Source organism: Ambystoma mexicanum, chromosome 3q, assembly GCF_040938575.1.
Source record: "Ambystoma mexicanum isolate Mex_15411 chromosome 3q, UKY_AmexF1_1, whole genome shotgun sequence".
Classification (NCBI taxonomy): Eukaryota; Metazoa; Chordata; class Amphibia; order Caudata; family Ambystomatidae; genus Ambystoma; species Ambystoma mexicanum.
In genome coordinates, this window is record NC_090926.1 from 451,509,909 (window position 1) to 451,532,319 (window position 22,411).

The window sequence follows — 22,411 nt, forward strand, 5'->3', positions numbered from 1 at the left end:
TGCAGGGGAGAACACCCAGAACCCCCTACTCCCTACCCTAATGTATACCCTCACTTCACACCCCACCTATTATGCATTATACAGATTCCACTTTACCTACCCTTTTCGGTTAAATACATTTGGTGAAAGCTCATTTGATAAAATTGTATTCAGGTATACGCTTACAGTACAGTTCTTTTTATTCTTGTGCATGAGTAATGGAATCTACGAGTTTAAAATTGAATGTAATTGGTCACACCATAAACAGTATCCTTGATTTCTATAACTCTGATTTTATACTTTTCCAACTTCCTTTCTCCGAGTGAGGCTTAGTTGAAAGCCAGGCTATTTGTCCATGCTCTATCAATGTAGGGGCTCCCACAATTCACCATAGAGGGCATGGCTGCCAAACATAGATACAAGCATTCATGGAGAGGTATTCGCATCAGGGGTCCCCCCAATTTATATCACTCTAAGCCGACAATACAATATGTCAGAGACCCTGAAACTAACTAACCACCGGTAATGCATGAAATGGAGACGTTTTGCTAAATACTCTGGGTATCAAATCAATCAGGCTAAATCGGAAATCATCCCGCTCACACCATTCACAGTGCAGTTGCCAGCCACCACACAAATTAAATGGTCACCCACCACCGCCCGATACCTGGAAATTTTAATGGCTATAGACAAACAGACTCTATATAACAATAACTATGAACCATACTGAACACTCCTGGAACACAAATTAAATGTATGGAACAAACTTCCAATATCACTATATGGGTGAATATCGCTATTCAAAATGGTAATAGTGCCAACATTATTGTACCTGTTCTGTTACATCCCTATCTGGCCAGTTCTGTAACATCCCTATCTGGCCAGGCGGACCGTTTTTTTCAGAAACTTCGGAGATTGGCATCAAAGTTTGTATGGGGGGGGGTGGAACCGTGAGACTCCAGTGGCCCAAGATGTGTGAGAAGTATGAAACCGGTGGCTTAGCAGCCCGGACTTTCAACTGTATTTTCAGGTGGCCTATGCCCACTTTGCAAAATACCGGTCAGACTCGACCGAGGCATACGCACACATACAAGCTGAAAAGTTTGCGGCGGCCCCTTTCAAGTTATGGGCAATGCCCTACTCCAAGGCGCTAAGAGATTGGGGGGAGGTTGACCCGGTGGGTTCCACAGTGTAAGCTTGGTCCAAATTAATTGACATAGTGGGGTGCGATAACCCGTAATGGCCACATGCCCTGCTATGGCATCACCCAAAGCTTGAACCCCCCCTGGACACGACCCTCCAGAAAAGATGGGCCCCAGGAAAAGACATTCATCTGGGAGGCTTATACCTGACGGGAAGTTTGCATCCCTGAAGACTGTCCAGGCGAAAGTTGGGACTGGGCTGGTCACGTCACTACAGTACTACAGGCTAAAGGCAGCATGTAAGAAGTAATGGCCATCCTTCCCGGAAGCCCCACCCACTCACCAATTCATGACACCCGAGGGCTTCAAAGGAGGAATTTCCACTCTCTAATCCTGTCCAATGGCACACCCCCTCCAAGAACGCTATGAAGGCCAAATGGAAAAGAGACCTGGGGATTATCATCGAAGACACCCAATGGGCGAAATACTGCCAATTCACCAAAACAATTTCCATATGCACCCACTTAAGACTAATCCAATTCAAGATATTGAATCATCTACATATCACTCCAAAATAAATTGCCAAATTCGACCCCACAGCTAAATCAGAATGCCCTAAATGCCAGACCCAAGGGGCAAACTCTTTCCACATGTACTGGGACTGTCCACTGATTAATAAGTTCTGGTGTGAGGTAGCCGAGACGGTAAGTGACATTTTCGGGCTCTGAATTCCAGCAACTCCATTGAAATACTGGCGACATCGGGAAGGTACCGATTAAAACACGTCGACTGGTTGCAGTCGCAGGGGTGGTCTCAAAAAGGTACATCCTTGGGGCCTGGAAGGCAAGGACCCCTCCCACTTGGCAAGCCTGGATGAGAGACGTAATACATGTACAAGAAACAGAAGAAATGTATGTGCAAAACGTGGTGCCTACCTGCAGACCGAAAGATATTTGGGCCTCAATGAGGAGATATCTGAGGACATCCCCGATACTTCGGGAGATGAGTCATCCAGCTCAGCCAATGACCCAGGCAACGGAACCACGTGAATATCCCAGAGACCATGCCGAGAACGCAAAAACAGTCTCCCGCACGTATAATGCAAAGCTAACCCGAACTTGATACAGTATAGCCTGTTGTATATTATGATTGTATACAGTTGACACTTGTTGGACATATGTGATGCACGTGTCAAATCTTAAAGGTTTTCACAATTTAAGTTACTGCTTGGAGTCGCATATTTGTCAGAAAAAAAAAGTAACCGATGTCTCCTCTGAGACCAGGCACACCCTATGCTCATAAGGAGTTAGTATTTTTATAAATGGTAGCCCAAAACTGCAGTTTTTTGATCTGAGAGTTTCTAGCATCCCCCAATTATTGTTGTTAAATCTACTTTTCTTGATAGACTTCAGGTAATTCTTGTAACTAGATTGTATTTTTTTCCTAGCCTTCAAGTAGAAGTCAGTATTAAGGGGGCACTTAGCTCTTAACTTTTTTTCTTTTTTCTTGCTTGCTGATGGTAATCTAGAGGTCCGGGACATGGGAGTCCCTGAACAAAAGGCTTTTTTCCTCGAACCTACCAACCTCAAACATCGCAAAATCAATTCATTGAAGTGCTCAATTGTAGCACCCTCCCCATCCATCCATTCCACTTCAAGTTCCCTTTGTAAAATCCTAATGAAACAGCAGTTTGACGCATTCCATTTAATAGTAAGACCGCTCTGCCCGGGCTCCAGGAAGGGGAAATGTAAGCTTTAAGCACTGATTGGAAAATTCAAAGTAATGATCAAAAGTGAATGGTCACTAATTCCCATATCAGTAATACATAAAGACGAACAATACGTTTCCATCTGCTGGGAGACAAATATATAGTTGATCCATGACCTCTTCCCATGATTTGATATATATTTTATTTATATCGCGCCTATACGCAAGTGTTTCAAGGCGCGACGAGGCGAGGGAGGGGAACAGGAGGGAACAAGACAACTATCTTACTAGGCCAGTGACATTGAGATTGCGCAAGTGCAGGGGAGAGGGAAGGGGAGAAGTGCCAGGGGAAGGGGAGGCTGAGCAAGTGCAAGACATAGGATTAAACGATTAAACATTGAAAAAAGAAGTGCGACCAGCAGGTGGCAGAGAATGGTTAAATGCAGAAAAACAGGTGATATATAAGTGCTGGTATGGGGGCTCGTAGGGTTGCAGATACAGCTCCAAGTGCAGGGTTGCCAGGGGGACTGTGCAGGCGTGCAACTAGGAGGGCAGGAACCTGGGCCTGTGGTTCAGAGGGTAGCCAGGTAACCAGTGCGGTATCAGACAGGAGATCAGCAAGGTAGCGGAAGAGAAAAGGCAGAAGACAAGAGGAAAGTCTTGAGCTGCTTCCGGAACCGGAGATGTTTCTGTTCGAGTTTCAGAGCGGCAGAGGCTGTTCCAGAGGGATGCGCCAGCCGAAGAAAGAGATCTGCCCCCAACTTGGAAAAGCGACTGACCCGCAAGGAGTTAGAGGAGCGAAGTGTTTGAATAGGAAGTTACTTCAGAAGAGAAAGCTTGAGACGTTTTGGTCCCAGGCCCCAGAAGGCCTTGTAGACAATGCACAGGGTCTTGAACTTGATCCTTCCAGCCACAGGGAGCCAATGGAGAGATTTCAGTGCTGTAGAGATACGATCCCTGGGCTTCAGGCCAAGGACACGTCTCTCAGTCATTTTCTGGATGAGTTCCAGAAGACAGAGAGTAGGGCCATGTAGATTTAAAAGGAGGCTGTTACGGGCGTGGCTTGAGGCGCCGAAGAGCTCCGTGGTCCGCCCGGGACAAAACCCTTCAATGCCCGCCTATAGAGCTTGATCCTGGCCCGGAAACATCACAACGAGGAGCGGAATCTCCCCTGAGGCGGACAATCAAACGCCGGGCAAAATCGGAGAATCCTGCCCGAGCAAACTTTAAATTGACGAGAGGTGCCGAGGCCGGGCCGTCGGATCCAAGATAGCGGCCTCCTAGCAGCGTCAACCCGGGGGTTGGAGGCCGTGAGCCCGGAGACGCTTCTCGGGCGATCACCCCCCCCCCCCCGTCCCCAACAGAAAGCAGTCCCGGACCCCACACCTGCCCGCTGAGCGGCCCTGACAGCACACTTGCCAGGCAATCGGCCTGGGGAACCAGCATCGTCCCGGGACCCAGAGGTGGCGGTCTCGCCGACCGCGAAGAGGTGGGAGAGCCCCGCAGCAGACACTCTACTTTGGCGTCACCTCTCCCTGCACAAACTTGGAGTCAGGGGAGGTGGGGGGGGGGGGGGAGCCTGCCCCTCCGTTCGCCGGTGGCGCTGCGTGGAAACATCGGGCTCGCCCTCCCCATTCTGTGGTCCCACACAGCGTGGCGGCGTTGCTGGGTGACCGGGGGAGGAGGGGGCAGCCCAGACTCCCGCTCCTCTCGCTGAGGGTCGCCGCGGGCAGGCAGAGCGGCTCACACCTGCGGGTGCGACGAGGGGGGACTGGGCCCACTTGCGACCCCTTTAGCATCCGCCATGGACGATTCTTGGAGCTGATTCGGGGAGGGGAGAGGGAACTGGCAGCCCGCACAGCAGCAAGCACAACCCCATCTGGGCCTATTCAGCTCACCGCAGCAGAGCACCTACTGAACTGGGGCAGCCCCCTGGGGCTAAACAACCGCCTTGAGAGGCCCGCTGCTGAACCACCCGCATACCCACCAGCTCACTCAACGCCCTCCAGCAGAGCCTGCCCATACAGACAGCATTAGAGGGCCATAAGGATACAGCGCCGGCCCTATCCCCCACCAACCCCCCGCCTGTATACAGCGCCCCAGACCAGACCCCCACGAACACCGCTGAGGGGACCACCTGGGTGACCCACCCCCATCCCATCAAGGAAGCCAGTGGGACTAGGAGCTACCAACCCGATTGGGCCTGCCCAGGCTGGGCCTCCCTCTTTCGGGAACTTCCAGAGAGGCCCCGCTCACCCAGCCGCAGCGAAAGAGGCCTGCGGATGACTCCATCCCCCTCCCGCTCGACATAACCTGTGAACACATCTTACAGAGGCGGCAACGACCCGGGTAACAGAATGTCCAGACAGAAAGGCCCGAAATCTGACGACATAGGTAACTTGCTCCAATTGAAGGAGAAAGCTAAACCGCCGGCCCTCCCTCTGACCCTACCCGCCTCACCCACAAGGACTTGAGGGCAATGGGCGACAAAGGAAGACATTCAGGCCCTCCTAGCGGACATCAAAACGGAATTCCACAGCTGCATGGCTGAAGTCGCTACCAAAATAGACAGCCTGGACACTCGCGTTGAGGAGGTGGGACACAGGGTCGGAGACACAGAAGAACAGGTCCTGGAGCACACAGCTCAGATCGCGGAGCTGCAGCAAAAGATCCAGTCCCTTGAGGATAACGCAGAAACCATACATCGCAAACAGGAGGACATGGAAAACAGGGCCCGCAGGAACAATATTCGTATCAGAGGGGGTCCCTTCATCGGTCCCGGACCAAGTGCTTCCTACCTACATCGGGGACCTCTTCCAGGCACTTCTCCCGGACTGTGATAAAACACTCCTGCTGCTCGATCGCACTCCCAGACTGCGCATCCGCAGAAACAGCCCCGCAGCGGCCAACCCTGAGGTGATCACCAGAGTCCACTTCTTCTCGACGAAACATGAGATCATGACAGCAAGCTGCTCGCAAGGTGGCCTGACCTATCAGGGAGTCCCCATACAGCTCTTCCAAGACCTATCCGCCCCCACAGTCCAGCGGCGGAGAGCCCTCCGGCCTCCAACAACCTTCCTGCAAGAACGGAAAACCAAATGCTGCTTGCTTTACCCTGCCTCGTTGCAGTTTACTTGGGAGGGCCAAACAAGGATAATCCATGCCCTGGAAGAGGCAGGCAACATTATGGGATGCAAGCCCTTGACACCTGAGGAGGACACAACCGCTTCTCCAAATGCCATAACCCGCAGCTCAACACCAAAGCCCCAGCACGCCCGCTGCAGGAAAGTCCCAAGGGGAGGGAAAACTCCCACAGCGCACGAACAGTAACGAAGCAGCAGTTCTTTGGGCCGGACCTTGCACTCTTGGCTCCCGGGCGTCCCACGCAATGCCCCCGCCGAGTGGATGGACAGTCACTTCAGCCCGAGGCCCATCTGGGCCAGTTTGATTACCCCCTGTTCCTCCCTTCTCTTTACTTGGGCGGGGATCGCTCCCCAGCCCCCACGGTTACCAAGGCCCGGTTGGCCTTAAGTTGGATACTGTTAAAACTCGGTTGCAGCTAAATCACACTGTCATCGGTCCCTTGGGAGACACCCCTGAGCACAGGACCACGCACCTGAACCCTAGCGACGCTCCACCGGCCTCCACCCCAACGCATACCAAACTCCGCTTTAGCTCACTGAATGTCAGGGGCCTGAACTCCCCCACAAAGCGCAAGTCCATCCTCTGTCGTCTGCAGGACCTTCAGACCTCGGTGGGTTTTCTCACAGGAGACCCATCTCTTAACGGAGGATTCCCATAGGCTACGGACCCAAGCATTCCCCATACAATACCTTTCCGCTGGCCCCAACAAAAAAGGCGGCACAGAAATTCTGTTAGCGAAAGGCATCACCTTTAGGGAAAGGGAGATCCTATGCAGCCCAGACGGCAGATTTGTGGCGGTCAAGGGGGATCTCTACGGGCAGCTTCACACGCTGATCGCCATCTACGCACCGAACGACGACTAGGAAGCTTTCTACACTACCTTGGAAACCGCCCTTCTCCCCTTTCTCGAGGGCCTGGTGGTTCTGGGAGGGGCCTTTAATGGGGTTCCCAACCCTTTGCAGGACAGGTCACCCCCCCCATCCAGTAGGGATTTCAAGTTAGCTTTGGGCCTCTGCCACCTGTTCAAAACTCTGGATGTGGTGGACACCTGGAGGGTTCTCCACCCGGACACCACGGACTACTTCTCGCGTCCACCGCACCTCACCTCACCTCATCTCAAATCGACCTCATCCTGGCTAGCCCACAGCTCCTGCAGTTTATGGACGATGTAGAAATAGGTGCAAGGGCTCTGTCAGACCACGCTCCAATACTTCTCACCGCAAGGGTCTTCGACCCAGAACCTTCAGAACGTAGTAAATGGTCCCTGTATGAACCGATGCTACATGACATGGCGGTGCGAGAGGCCATAGCTAAGGCAATCAGCAATTACTTTAAAGAAAATCCTCCTGATCTCACCTCTATGGCTTCCCATCTTGTTGCTGTAAAGGCCGTAAGCAGAGGGGGGACTAATAGCACAGGCGGCCGCGTACACAAGGAGGCGAACTATGCTCAAGAACCAACTGGTGAGGGACAAGTGGGAGGCAGATAAAGCCCTAGAAAAGAAATGGTCCCCCAGGGCCGCCAGGATGGTCAGGCTGGCTCGCACAAAGCTGGAGGCCCACTACGCCGAGGACACAGCCCAGACCCTGATCCGGACAAAACAGAGCTATTATGCAAACAGCAATAAAGCTAACAAATTCCTGGTGAACAAGCTCGCCAAAACCCGCCGACGGAACCACATCACCGCTCTGAGAGATCTGAAAGGTGATACCGTATACAGAGACGGTGCGAAACTACGAGTCGCGGCCACCCATCTATCCAACATCCTGACCACAACCCACCGTCCCAGACCCTTCAGGAGCAATACATAGCAGATGCCCGGCTCCCACATATCTCAGAAGCAGGTAGAGCAGCCCTGGAAGCTTGATCACAGCCGAAGAGGTGGAGGAAGTAATCAAAAATCTGAAATCTAGAGCTCCCGGTCCAGACGGCTTCCCACCAAAATTCTACAAACTCTTCTGCCCTCTGCTGATAAGCCCAATGACCGAGTTATTCAACTCCTTCCGGGACTCTGGTTCTATCACACCCTCGATGCAAGAATCCACCACTATCCTGCTTCTGAAGCCCGGCAAGGACCCAAAGGAATGCTCATCGTATAGACCGATAGCCCTGCTCAACGTGGACGCTAATGCATACTCAAAGGTCCTAGCCAACAGATTGGTGCAAATCCTCCCATCTATCAAAGACCAGGACCAGGCCGGGTTTATTAGAGGAAGAAGCACTTCAGACAACATCCGCCGAGCGCTTAACCTCATCGAAATTGCGACCAAAGAACATCAAGACATGGCGGTCCTGACCTTAGACGCCACTAAAGCATTTGACAGGGTGGACTGGAACTTCATGCGCCTTACCATGGAGGCTTTTCAGATCGGCCCAATATTCCAGAAAATGGTGGTTGCAAATTACAAAGCCCCGAAGACGTCAATCCGCCTAAATCAAAAGACCTCTCCTCTGATCCGGCTTTCATGCGGGACGAGACAAGGCTGCCTGCTCTCACTACTAATTTTTGCTATGGTCATGGAGCCATTCGCCCAGCGCACACGAGCCGACGAGAACATCACTGGCCTAGATATAAATGGCGAACAATTCAAGATCTCCCTATACGCCGACGATGTGCTGGTCTCCATCACTAACTGTCAATCCTCCCTGCCCGCAATCCTGACCGAGCTAGAGGCGCTCGAGGAAGTGGCCGGATTCCAGGTGAACTACGTCAAATCAGAGGCATTAAGCGTCAACCTAAGCGCTCCCCTCATAGCCAATCTCCAGGCCCTCTGCCCGCTAGCATGGAGCTCCTCCTCAACAGCTTACCTGGGTATCCGCCTCACGGTGGACCCGAAACAGCTATATAACGTCAAATTCCCCCCGTTATTCAAGGAACTGGAAGAAGACCTTCGAAGATGGGACAAGCAAGAGATTTTGCTATTGGGGCGGGTCACAGCATGTAAAATGAACCTGCTACCGAGGCTGTTGTACATGTGCCCCGCTCTCCCGGTCCTCCCACCCCCAAAGAAGGCCTTGGAACAGCTTCAAAAGAAACTAGCGAAGTTTGTGTGGAAAGGCCGCAGAGCCAGGATTCCTGTGTAGGTCATGGCGGGAGTCGCAAAATGGGGCGGCCTTGGCCTCCCCAACCTGATGAATTACTTCCTGGCGGCCCAGTTGGCAAGCGCAACGGCCTGGTCGAATCCAGAGACCCCCTACCCCCAAATGGTCCCGCGTGGAGCAACCCAGATGCCAGCTACACTCCCTGTTACATACCCCAGGACCACGTCGAACCCAAGGACCGCAAATGTTAGCGACCACCAAAGCGTACCTTGAGGCATGGGCCTGGGCCCGCCGGAGGAGGAAGATTGCCAAGACCCCGAGTCCGCTCTCTCCGGTCACTGGGAACCCTGACTTCAAACCAGGCATGGAGTCAGCCCGCTTCCACCGATGGACCAAAGGTGGCCTCCGAACCCTCTCTCAACTATACAAAGCCAACAATCCAGTTAGTTGAAAGCGGGCTTTGCATTCCTCGAAGCTAACGGAAGGAGAGAGGTTTACATACATCCAACTCCGACTGGATCTCGCAGCCCGTGGTCCGTCGAGGGTCACCCGGGACCTCCATCCCCTTGAACTGGCTACCGCAGAAAGCAGAGGTCGAGGTTGGATCACTAAACTGTACCAACTCCTCCAGGAAGACAGCCATAAATGTCTGGGTGGGAGGCAGACCTAAGACACCCCATAGAAGATCAAACATGGGTGGAGATATGATCCAGGATTTGCTCAACGTCCAGATGCGTAACCAATAAGGAGTGCGCCCTGAAGCTCCTGCACCGGTGGTACTATTCACCAGCCCGCCTGCACCACTGTAACGCTGAAGTTGACCCGAGCTGCTGGAGACGATGCGGTGCACGAGGAACCTTCTTTCACATGTGGTGGGGGTGCCAAATAGTGCAGTCCTTCTGGAGGGACATCCTGCAGATCATCGAAGACATCACTCGCTGCAGACTCCCGATGGACACAGAGACCATCTTGCTTGGGGTGCCGAATCAGGACTGCTATCCCAGAACGGGCCGAATGGCCAAATTGCTCACACAGCTACTGCTAGCAGCCAAAATCACGGTGGCAAGGAAATGGAAGACTCAGGAGGGCCCGTTGTTGGCCCTCTGGTGGATAAAGGTTTGTGAGGTCCTGGTGGCAGAGAAGGTCACAGCGGCAAAGGAGGGGGCCCTTCATCGCTTCACTGACTCCTGGGCTCCAGTATTGGACTACCACTCCCGCTTCCCGGCTTTATCGTTTCAACCTCGCCTGGTAGCAAACTTTCTGGGCCCTCGGAGGCCTGCTGGGTCCCCTACCCATCAGGACACCCAGAACTGAATGGGAGGGGGGGGGTTGGTGCTGATGGAGGTGGGCACAGGGCAAGTTCCCGACATATTGAACGTAAGAAGAATCCTGTGGACTCATGTGATGCACTGATAATGCTGTAACCGAAATAAAGTTGGTAAACAAAGGAGGCTGTTACAGTAGTCCTGCCTAGAGAGAAGAATACCTCTGAGGAGGTGCAGTTGTTAGTTCGACTTCTTAGAGATGTCGGAAATATGAGGAGAGAGGATTCGATAACGCCAAGGTTCTTAATCTCTGAGGTGGGAGCAGGAGGAGGGCCAAGGGAGGCCGGCCAGAGAGTGGCTGGAAAGATGGATGCGGGTGTGCCAATGCGGAGCATCTCAGTCTTGCATTCAGGCAGAGATCATTGGCGGCGCACCACTCCTGGATTGCAGTCAGACAATGCGGGGTGAAAGAGGGAGGAGAGGTGGAAGAGGGGAGCCTGACGGCAAGCTGGGTATTATCCACATAGCTCTGGAAATTGGAGCAGAGAGCGGCAATGCTGTGGGCGAGAGGTGCCAAGTGTTGGTTGAACAACCAGGGAGAAAGGTTAGGAAACACCGCAGGTGGAGAGTGAGATAATGGAGAGGAAGGACCCAAGTTGTACCTGGGAGGGGTCTGGCAGAGAGGAAAGAAGTCAGCCAGGCCAGAGCCTAATCACTGATAACCAGGTTATCACAGAGCCGGTTGAGCAGGATGGCATGGTTGACTGTGTCAAAGGCAGAAGAGAGATCAATTAGGATGGGGAGATTAGAATAAGGTTCGAGAGCAGGTCTTCATGGAGGTCAGGAGAGCAGTTTCCGTGCTTCTGGCTGCTCTGAAGCCAACCAACCGATTCAGTGTGAAGATCTGGGCACGGAGAGGATCTTGTAGCCATCAGGAAGGAGAGTGTCAAAGCTCGTGACAACTGGTAATGAACCATTTCTCAGTGAGACCAAGGACATCCACGTTGTGTTCTTCCAGGAGACGACAGATGTCGGAGGAGTGTTTGACAGCTGAGCGAGAGTTAAGAGTGGCGAGGTGGAGAAGGTTGCCATCCTTGAAAGACTTCCGGGGAGTGGTGCAAATCAGAGATACTCCCTACAGAGGTGTAGAAGCAGCCTGAGGGATGGCAGAGGAGGTAAAATGAGTGGGAAAGGTAGCTGAGGAGGAGGAAGAGGGAACCAGTGAAGTGGCAGAGGATGGGTGCAAGGAAGCCAAAGAAGGGACAGCAGGAGAGGAAAGGACATTGATAAGGCACGGGAAGAGTCTATTAAATAGGAGGTTGGCCTGAGGGCCTTGGACCAAGACTGTGCCATTGAGGTAAACATTAATGATGACCTTCGAGTAGTGGAAGGAAGCGAGGAGGGCCTCCCACCAGGTGCCGCCATTAATGGGAGAGGAGGAGTAAGTAGTGAGAGCATATGAAGAGTCCATAGGTCTGGCGAAGGAACAAAAACGAGGATGATAGTGAGGGTCTGTCTGGAGGAAGCGCAGGTGTAGGTATCGATAGGGAGGCCTGGGTTGGAGACCAGGATATTCTTTTTGAAATTCTTCCTACCAGACTTGATGAGAATGGAAGGGTAGTCAATAGAGTTACAGTTGGAAAAGATAGGAGAAACAGAGAGCTCCATCGGTGAAATGGAGGGGGTAGGAAAGAGAGGGAGCTGGGTGGGAAATGAGAGAAGAAAGGAGGGGTGGAGACAAAGGGGTGGGTGCCTGCAGAACAGAGGGAACTTGACTGGCAGAAGCTCGGCAGGTAAGAACACAGTCACTGGATACAACTGAATTCCAAACCTAGCAGGCAGATGGAAGCACAGAGTCACTTGGCACAACTAAATTTCAAATATAGCTGGCAGATGGAAGCACAGAGTCACTGGGCACTACTAAATTGAAAGCAGATGGAATGCAATGCAAACAGAATGAGGGAGGGAAGTCCGAGGAGTGGGAGATGATGTAGCGACTAACACACAAGGTAGTGCAATGTCATGAACTGCACGGCGGGCATCAAGAGATTGCTGGACAGATCGCTTTCCTGGTCATCAGGGGGGGGGGGGAGGGCAGGGAGTCCAGATGGCGGACAGGGAGCAGACCGGGCCTTCGTTTCGGGCCTTAGTTGTAACGGGCCGCATCCCAGTTGCAGCTTTTGGTTAAAAAAGACCAAGGCAACCAATGGGAGGCGGGGAGCAGGTTAAGGCAGCAAGGCAATGTGGAGTGGCCATCTTGGAAGGGCCCCAAGGTAGGGCAGAGTACAAGAAATATGCAGGGCAATAAAGCACAGCAGAGGGTAGTTGCTGGAGGCGAGATGAAGGCGCTAACAAAGGTTGCAGGATTAATGTGGCAATATTCTTTAGTAAAGTAAATTCATGTTGCTTCAAAAGTCGCACAGAGGTGCGCATCGCCAAGAGTGAAGAAGATTCTTAACCCAGTCAGCCTGTGCCCCGGATAGCACTGGGCAGCCAGGATCAAAGCTGCAGGAGCGCAATACAGCCAGACTTCAATCCGCTAGTGTAGGGAGGGAGATGCTTCTCCCCTGCTCTCCCTCCACTGAAGCCTCAGGCCTACATAGGGAACGACCACACTGGGATACAGTGGAATACCATACCCCACCCAGAGTCGTATCGCTTAAGCCTATTGCCACTTTGTTCCCTATAGACTTATTTAATGAGGCCCCCACGAAAACAATCCGAGTTAAAGTCCCCTGCCAAGAGTATGTTTTGCAGTAACCCAGACTTCAAACAGCTTGAAATAGTAGCACCCACTTCTTCCAGAATTCTTTCCAGTCTGGTGGAGGCCGGGTTCCAATACACATTGATGAGTGTCTGCAAAGTCACTTGGAGAGCCAAGATGGCATCTCCTGCCGTATCGATCTCAATACAATGAGCCTTTAAGTTTAGATCTACCGCTGTAAGTAAGCCCCCTCTTGGTCTCCCTTTCTGACCTTTTCTTGCTTCTTTAGAAAAGGTAACAAACCCCTAATGTTTGTTAATGCAAGCCATAGTTTCCTGGAACATAAGGCAATGCATTTTATTACAGTTTTGATCCTGTGTTGCCTTCGCAATATTCATGAAACCACAGACGTTCCGTGACAAAATGGTGAGTGCAGGCTTTGAGTTGAGGCTAAAGCTTTCCCTGGACAATTTCTCAGCAAAATAAGTAAAACTCTTGAGATTTCCACTTGTGTTCCAGGTTACATAATTTTGAGAAATTGACACTATAGGAAGGAAGTCCACAAGCAAAGCAGGCACTGAATCCTCCTTTCTTCTCTTGTGAAAATAACAGTAGCACCTGGTGAGAGGAAATAGGGATACGTGCCCATGGTGCACAGCAATTGTAATGATCTGATAATGTTGTCTTAAAGTGTTACTGTTTCTATTAGTTATTGGAACACATCTTTGTGGAGTAAATGTAGTAGTAACATTTTATTCATTCTAAAAGAAAATGTTTTTCAGTTGTTATTGTTGCTCCTGGGTTGCCTTACAGACTTCAGAAATGGGCAACACAAGCAAAGCAGCTCTGGGTGAGAGAAAATTACTAGACAAAACAGTGTCCTTTTTTCTGGGTCCTCACATCAGTAGTACACATGCCCCCATCTGGCCTACCTCCATTGCGTTCACTGCTACTCAACACTACTCAACACCTTACACCCCCTACTTTCACTGTTCTCGTGATCTCTAGAAACCTGGGGCCTCCACTTTTTTCTGATCTTGAACTTTTCCCTGATGCCACAGTGGTACTCATTGGTGACTTTTTCCCTGATGCCACAGTGGTACTCATTGGTGACTTTAACCTCCCACCAATTTCATTCACTCACTATCTTGAACTTGACTTTCCCCTTTGACAGCTCCATAACCTACCCACACATTTACAAGTCAAGTTTCTTGTCCTCTCCTGGATCTGATGTCACTTTTGACCCCTCCAAATCTGATCACTCCCAGCTTCATTTCAGTATTTGTTAATGCACTTGATTTGTCTGCCTCAAATCCAAATGTAAACTTTTTATTTTTTTTAAATAGTTTTTATTGCATCAATGGGACATTCCCCCGTGCCCCATACCCTTTCCCTCCCTTTCCTCCCCCAGCCCCCACCGGAGTCAATGTTGTTGTGTCCACGAGTGCGAGCCATCTAGGTTCTATTAGATCATGTAAACCAGTCCATAATACGTATTTTATGTGGGCACCTCTGGACCATATAGTTGCTCTGTAAATATTCCAGGACCGTTCCCCAGTCTGTTGTAAATATTTGGTGGTCTCCCAGGATGTTATAGGTAATGCGCTCCATCGCCAAAAGGGACCAGACTCTTTGGAGCCATTCCAAGGTGGATGGTGGAGCTTTCTGCTTCCATTCCTGGGCTATTGCAAACCAGGCCGCTATTAGGAGTCCCATAAAGTTCCTTTTCTGTGTTTTCGTCAATGTCTTTTCTCTGGGACTCCACATGCTACACACTCAAATCTTCCACTCCCTTAAACATCGCCTGCCTCTGGGTCTTTACTTCCGTCCAAAATTGGAGTAACTTTCGGACAGCCCCACCAGATGTGTCTCCAATTACTTTTCGTGTCGCATCCTCTCCAGCATTTATTCTGGATGGTGCGGTACATTGTTTGTAGTCTTTCGGGAGTGAAATGCCACTGAACTAGGATTTTTGTCCATACCTCCCTTGTCTGTATTGCTCTCGTCCATTTGGGGATGATGCGCCAAACGTATTCCCATTGTGTTCTCGTTACTGCTCTCCTCAATGTTGTTTCCCACCTCCTCCTATATTGCCACTTGATTTCTTCTGCCGGTGCGTTGAGAAATTTGTATATGGCTGAGACAAACTTTTTCGACCCAGACTTTGCCATAATTTATGTCTCAAATGGGGTTAGATCTCTGGTTACCGCCCGAGTGATCTGCGGGGAGGATAGCCAATGGTGTAGCTGGTCGTATTTGTATCCCTCTTTTTCCGAGAGACCGAGAAGTTCTTGGCATTCTGCGAAGGATCTACTCTGTTGTTGTTCAAACATGTCCCCTACCTTTGTACATTCTGCCTCTTCCCATTTTTGGAATGCTCCTTTCTCCATTCCTGGTTGGAATTCTGGATTTCTGAGGCATAAAGGGGCTGGGGCTATAGTCGGTATATCTTTTCTGGTTATCTTATTCCATATCTCCAGCAATGCTTTCATGACCTCACTTATTCGAACATTCTGGTTTGTGCTCAGGGCTAATCCATAAGAGATTGCGGAGTCAGGTTTTTGCCACTGCCCTATCTTGTGCTTCCCATATTTTCTTGGAGGTGTCCGGGATCCATTCCTTTAGGACCCACAATTGGGCTGCCTCTTAATATTTCCGGAAGTGTGGGAGTGCCATGCCTCCCATTTCCTTCTGCGCAGTGAGTATCAAGCTTCAGAGTCTTGGGGGGAGGGGGGCTTTTTCTGCCAGATGTACGCTGACACCGCTTTGGTAAGGGGTTTAAAGAATGTAGGGTGGGGGGGGAGTTGAATGGGGAGAGCTTGGAAGGTGCCCAGTAATCTGGGTAGGACTGACATTCTTATCGCTGTTGTCCGGCCCCACCATGACATCGCCAACGGGTTCCACTTTTCCAGGTCTCTACTGGTCCTTTCCAAAAGGGGTGGAAAGTTTCCTGCATAAAGGTCCTTAATTGTGCTCGTCAGGACCACTCCAAGGTATTTGACCCCTTCTTTTGCCACTTTTAATTGGAGCTCCTCTGCTTGTCTGTGGATCTCTTCTCTGTTTCTGGCTAGGATTAGGATTTCAGACTTCTGCTTGTTGATTTTCAGTCCTGAGATGGTGCCATAGTTCTCGATTTCTCATATGAGGGATGGTAGGGTCTTCCGCTGGTCCGACAAGGCCATCCGCATGTCGTCTGCATAAGCCATCGATTTGTGTCATCCCTCCCTTGTCTATGCCCTTGATGTCTGGGGCCTCTCTGATCCATGCCAGGAGTGGCTCTAGGAAAATTGCATATAGAAGTGGGGAGAGAGGACACCCCTGTTTGGTGCCTCTCCCTATCCTGATCTTGCCCGAAAGTTCACCATTTACTGCTATTCGGGCTGATGGTGTGTTGTAGTTGGCGCAAATCATTTTAATAATCTTCTCCCATGCCCATCTACCCCAGGATGTGGAATAGCATTGACCACTCGATGTGGTCAAACGCCTTCTCCGTGTCTCCCGCCAGTAGTATGGCTGGGGTGTGTGTTTTATATCCTATCTTTTCGATCAGGTGGATTATCCGTCTGATGTTGTTGTGGATCATCCTATTGGGTATGAACCCTGATTGATCTTGGTGGATTAGTTAAGGCAGCACCATTGTGAGTCTTTTGGCCAGGATTTTGGTGAATAGTTTGGCGTCCAAATTTATTAGTGCGATAGGGCTGTAAGAGCTCAGGGACTCCGGGTTCTTCCCTTGCTTGTGGAAGACCAGGATTTTCCAAATGTAAATTTAAACAGGATTCTCCACATGTCTTACTTTCCCAAAGTCAGGTACTCTTCTTTCTCTAGTTCATTGAACAGGCATGCTTGGATTTTTAACCAGGCTCTCAGTGCCCCGCTTGAGAAAAACTATACCTCTGAAACCTTCACCCAAATCTCGATCATCCCTCCGATCAGTCTCCTCAAGTTGGATATGCAAAGCCACTTTCGAAAGGAGCACATATACTTATGTCCTCCCCATAAGGAAAAAACACACACTTCACTACAGTGTTGGACTCTTGGAAATAATCCCACTTCACTAAATTACTTTTCGCTCTAATCCCCACAAAGTCTACACACTCTAAGCCATTCTAGTGCTGCACCCCACCCCCATCCCTGAGCCATCTCCTTTCCACTTTCTGTTAATGATTCCCTCGCATTTTTCTTCTAAGATCTCGGAAATCTAATACTCTCCACCTTTCACTCCTTTTCATCCCAATCAATTTCCACCCACGTTACTTCTTTGCAGCCTCTTACTGTACTGGCTCCCATCCTAAAGACTACCAATCCACAAATGGTTACCAACATGCACCTCTTACCTGCTCCTCTCTCTCCCCTACCACTGTAAAGTCTTTGTCTTTTGCTCTTTCGCACCTACTTCAAGATGGCCACTGTCCTACTGATCCTCAAGAAGCCCTTGGTGGACCCCAAAAATCTGGCTATCGACTGCTACCTCTGCTCCCTCACAATAATTCTAATCCAAGATAAGTGACCATGGGATTCACACCACAAAGCCTACTGCAGAAGAGTGGTAGAGTTGTTGTGTTTACTTGCGCAGCGCTTTTAAACAGGCACCGCCTTCCCCAAAGAGCCCATCTGCGATATACCAGCCTGCTGATCTTTTGTTCAACAGTAGATGTTGGGTGCAGTCCATCCACTCCTTAAGCTTTCATCCTGCAATTCACAGCCACTGTTACTGACATCAATGGTGTGTCTGTTCAGGGTGTCTGTATCCATGTATTGAATGTAGCCAATTAACAGTAGCTAAACTGCACTCCTAGGTGCTGATGCCAGTATGGAAAATGAGATGACAACTCGGGAGTTCCAGTTTGGGAGTGGTTGGGTTGGGATGGTGTGCTACTGAAGAGGAATGATCTTCCAAAGCCGCTGCACATCTGTGCCCAGGCAGCTTATTGAAACTAGAAATGTAACTGACAAGTACCTGAAACAGATTTCTTCTTCCTACTTGCAAAAGATGATTTTAAACTTGCAAATGGCTACTTACAAACCTTCTATTTGGCCTCAGTCACCTCTGTTCATTTGGATGTGGGAGGGCAACTCCTTTTATTTAGCAAACACCTTATTGCCACTGTAGAAGGATGCCATCTGTGAGGGTAGAATTGCCTGAGCTTTTTGATTTTTAATATAAAATTCTGTGCGGAACTCTGTCTCTGAAAGGGAGTCTGCTTATTAGATCCTGCTTTCATAACGCTCTATGCTGAAAAGCACAGTGCACATATTTAACTGGTTAGCCTGTCTACTGACACCTCTCATTGGCTGCCTAATAGTTTTGGAACATTGCAATTACAAAAGACGTGCATATCTGCCAGCAGTCCGATGAAACCAAACGTTCCAGCAGCCATGGTCTGCCCTTAACCGTGTGAAGGCTGGTCATCTGCACCCAGAGCCTGGTGGCAGAGGAAACTCTAAATATAAGGTGGCCTCGGGGGAAACTACACATGTACTGGGCGATATCTGTTGTTCTATTGTGGTTACCCCAGTTGCCAGTGACTCCTTTCACTGACTGGGCCTAATGTGTATCAGTGTCTAGGGCTGTGTTTCACCCAAAACCACCAATTGGGTCCAGCCCAATGTGTCCCATCCCCTTTTGCTCTCTCTGTTAAGGCTGGCCACTACCTTCACCAGAGGACAGGAAACCTCCCTAGGGGGTCATCTAGCAAACACTGCTTCAAAGGCAAGCCCCGTTGGGGCAATGGTGAGCTCACATAAGGGTGGTAATTGACGGTGATTGTATGATGCAGTGCAGCTAAAAGAGGGGGTGGTCGGAGGTTAGTAATCCCGGGAGCAGCAGCAGTTTGAATTTCTCCAGGGCTCTCTCACTTTCTGTGCCCCCTCTCCAGTTCCTCACTCGGACTGACATAATCGGGCAAATGACTTGGAACACAGCAGCCAAGGTTGGCCCCCTTACAGAAGACTAGAAGGGGACTCATTCTCTGTAGCAGAGTGCCTATTTAAGGAGGGAAGACCACCCCTTTGATTCCTCTTTAGAGCACTAAAGTAATATTTTATCAGGAACTTTTTTTTTTTTGGGAGTACAATCTTTCCCATAGTCCTCTTCCATATAGGTGAAGATAAAGGCTTCAAGAAGGGAGAAAGGTCCTTTTCTCGCCTATCCCAGAGGATCATTCAGGGTGATCTGCTGTCTGGACAAGGTGTGTTGCAAGCTGAGACTGTTACCCCGGAATCTGCTTACTGTGGGTGGCGGCCCCTGCAAGAAGTTCTTTGGCATACTTCCTGGTTAAGAAGGGCATTACAAGGCTCCACCTTGCCCCTGGAGACCCTGGACAGGGTACTGCTTCAATCCTTTTTCGAGCCAGCTCGACTCCTTCTAGACACCTTTAGAGTGCATCTAAGCACCAGAAGTTACCTTCAACACTCCTTTGCTTGCAGGCTGCTGATTCGCCCATCGCCTGCCTGCCTGCCTGTGTTACAGCAATTTATTTGTGGGATCGCCACTGAAGAACTGCATTGTGCATAATCTTTAGACACTGACTAAATAAACGCCTACTTGTTGTTGACTCGATCCGAGCCGTTCGCTGCTACAGGACCGAGTCACTGGTACATCTTAAGACTACTCTGTCTCAACGCACTTTGTCCATGTCCATTGGAAACACCTGCCTAGAAACATCTTGATGCATATTCATCCCATTGTAAAACAGCTAGACACCTGGCCTGACGCTGTCTACCCCCAAGAACAAGCCTAAGAGGTATGTGAAGTGGCTCTATCCCCCCTGGCCTGACTTAAAGGAGCCTAGAGGCTAGTAAGACCCCCACTCTACCTTTTTATGACACCTTTCACCATAAAGTCTGTTTATTCTGTGCTTCTCTTATATCGGTGGGTTATAATGTATGTTTAAATAAAGTCCCTTGTTTTTACAGAACCAAGGTTCAACCTTTATATTTTGCTACCCAAGTAGTATTGTTTCGATGCTTCTGTGCTAGCTCGTATCCCTCCTGAAGGGTATATGGCCTGCCCTTGGCTCACAAGAGACAAAAGAGGTGTACCTTTCCGGCTTTGCCCGTTTCTCCATTTTGATTGGGATCACAGCTTGTTTAATGATATTTTGAGAATCAGTAGGGTTTTATACACCGCTCCCTGCCTGTGCTCCTGCAGAGCAGTAGTCCTTTTGTCACAGGTAGCACTTTGACTGCCCTTAGATTCATAGACTGACCAGATCCAGAGTCCGAGAATGGGTGGCCAAGGTCTTCAGGTTTTTATACGAGGTAAGGCTCCTGGGAGTTTCCCTCCTCCGAGCCCCCTCCACTGTGTGCTCACCTTTGTTATATCGGTCTGTGGCTCGTCACAATAAAAATGCAGGTCCTCTTCCAGGAGATGCCCCTGTCCCACCACTGCTGTATGAGGCAGCATCTGCACTTTTTGATACTATTTCCAATAGCTGCTTCTACCCCACAAAAATGGGGAAACGTCAGGCAGAAAATGTTGTAAATGTAAAAGATGGTGATCTCTCTAATCTTGACCCTAGTAGATGATCACAGGGCCACAGTACTCATCAGGGACTATAGGGACCCTTCTACAGTCTGCCAGTTCATGCTAGGTGTACTAGTGCAGGTGATGCCTCTTCCAACTGTCACTGTGATAGAGGAGCTTGAGCCCCGGACCAAGTTGACTCACTTTCTAAGGAGTGAAAACAAAATCTCTTGACAGATATTCTGGAGCAGGTGGGGCCCTAAAGGAGACCTTACTGCTCTTCAGTTAAGCCATTTATGATCCACGCCCAGAATTCTAACATCCATAACTGTGCTACCCAACTCGGGCAAAAAACCATAGGCGGGCAAAAAAACATAAGCCATCACCCAAATACCAGAAGTTCCCGTTTATACACGCCAATCTAGAAAGCCTACAAGTAATGGCATCCAAGATGGGCACTAAACCTCAGTCTTTCCTTCACTCCCTGTTAAGATTCCAAATGGATGGATGACTTTCAGGATAATGTATTTGCATCCAAAATTCTGGGACCGTGCACTTGTAATGTCTTGTGTATTCTAGCTTTCTATTTCTATCTTTCACACTCTGGGGAATACTGAGAGGGATGTGACTATGATTTCCTTTTTTTTTTTTCCCAGTATTTCAAGGGACGTTTGCAGAGGTAGTCAATGACCTCAGAGAATTGGCCAAACAATTACTGGAGGCTGTATCTGATGCAGCAGATTGTGTGATAGGTCCATGGACTGAGGCTGTGCTCCATAGACACTCATGAATGAATACAGACCACCATAATTGCCCCTAATAATCCAGGTGATGCTCATTCATCCCGTCCCCTTTCCTCCATCCTTGTGGGCGTCCTCCAACGTGGGGACAGTACTGCAACTTTAGGCAGCAAAAACTTGAGTTTCCTCTTTAAATTTAGTATAGCGCCCAGGGACGCATCCTCAGACGTGGGAATGCCCCGCCGCGGCACCGCCCTCTGGCGCCTCACCTTGTTACAGATGAACAAGAAGCTGGAGAACAACTTCAGGCTGATGGGCTGGAGCCAATCCTCCTGGCCTCCCATCCGCATTTGTCAGCGGTGGCTGCGGTCTCATTATATTCTAAACCATCGTCTTAGTCGTCTTCCTCCACAGGAGCCACCTCCAGCTGTTTTTCCAAGGAGGACAAGGTCCTCGAGTCTTTGGGCAAACGCTGTTATGCCATTTCAAGACTTCATCTGCGGCAAGCCAACGCAGACGCCCTCTTGGCTAACCAGAAGCTGTGGCTGGAGCTCAGGGAATTTTTGCCCGACCATCTTTTGGCGTTGGGGGTTCGTGGACCTGGACTTGTTTGCATCTCCACGAAATTCCAAGTGCCCCCAGTTTGCGTCATGGGCAGGATAGGATCGGGGGTCAATGGGAGACGCCTTTCAGATCTGTTGGCACAGCTGCAGCTGTTATGCGTGCCCACCCACCGCTCTGCTTAGCAGACCCTTCGCAAGTTCTGGACTTTGGTGGGCTGCAGCCTCTATCTGATTGCCCCCCCAGTGGCCTTCGAGACCCTGGTTTTTGGATCGGCTGCAATTGTGCTTCCAGGGTCCCGTCCACCTTCCGATCTCCAGCAGGAGGTTCCTGACACAGCAGGGCGGGGCAGTGGAACATCCAGACCCGGCCAAGCTGGTGCTGGCGGCCTGGTACTTGACCAGCTGAGGCTTACATTTTTGGATGACAACTGGGACATCATTCAACAGACCTCGACTCTGTCCCAGTATAAGAGCAGATGGACTAGGTTCTGCCATTGGGCTTGTGACAAGGGTCTGCACCTTGTCACCTGTCCGCTAGATAATGTACTAGCTTTTTCAGCACACTTGGTTCATTTTGGAGTTCAGGTGGATACTTGCTGCACTTATTTGGCAGCTATTGGGGGCTTAGAAGAATTCCTAAGGTCATGTGTTTTCAGC

General features: G+C 50.2%; 1 protein-coding gene across 1 annotated transcript in view; it reads left to right on the forward strand.

The window, feature by feature from the left end:
* DIAPH1 (diaphanous related formin 1) overlaps positions 1-22,411 on the forward strand; it is a 1,645,861-nt gene that overhangs the window by 156,825 nt on the left and 1,466,625 nt on the right. The gene's annotated exons all lie outside the window — the stretch shown is intronic.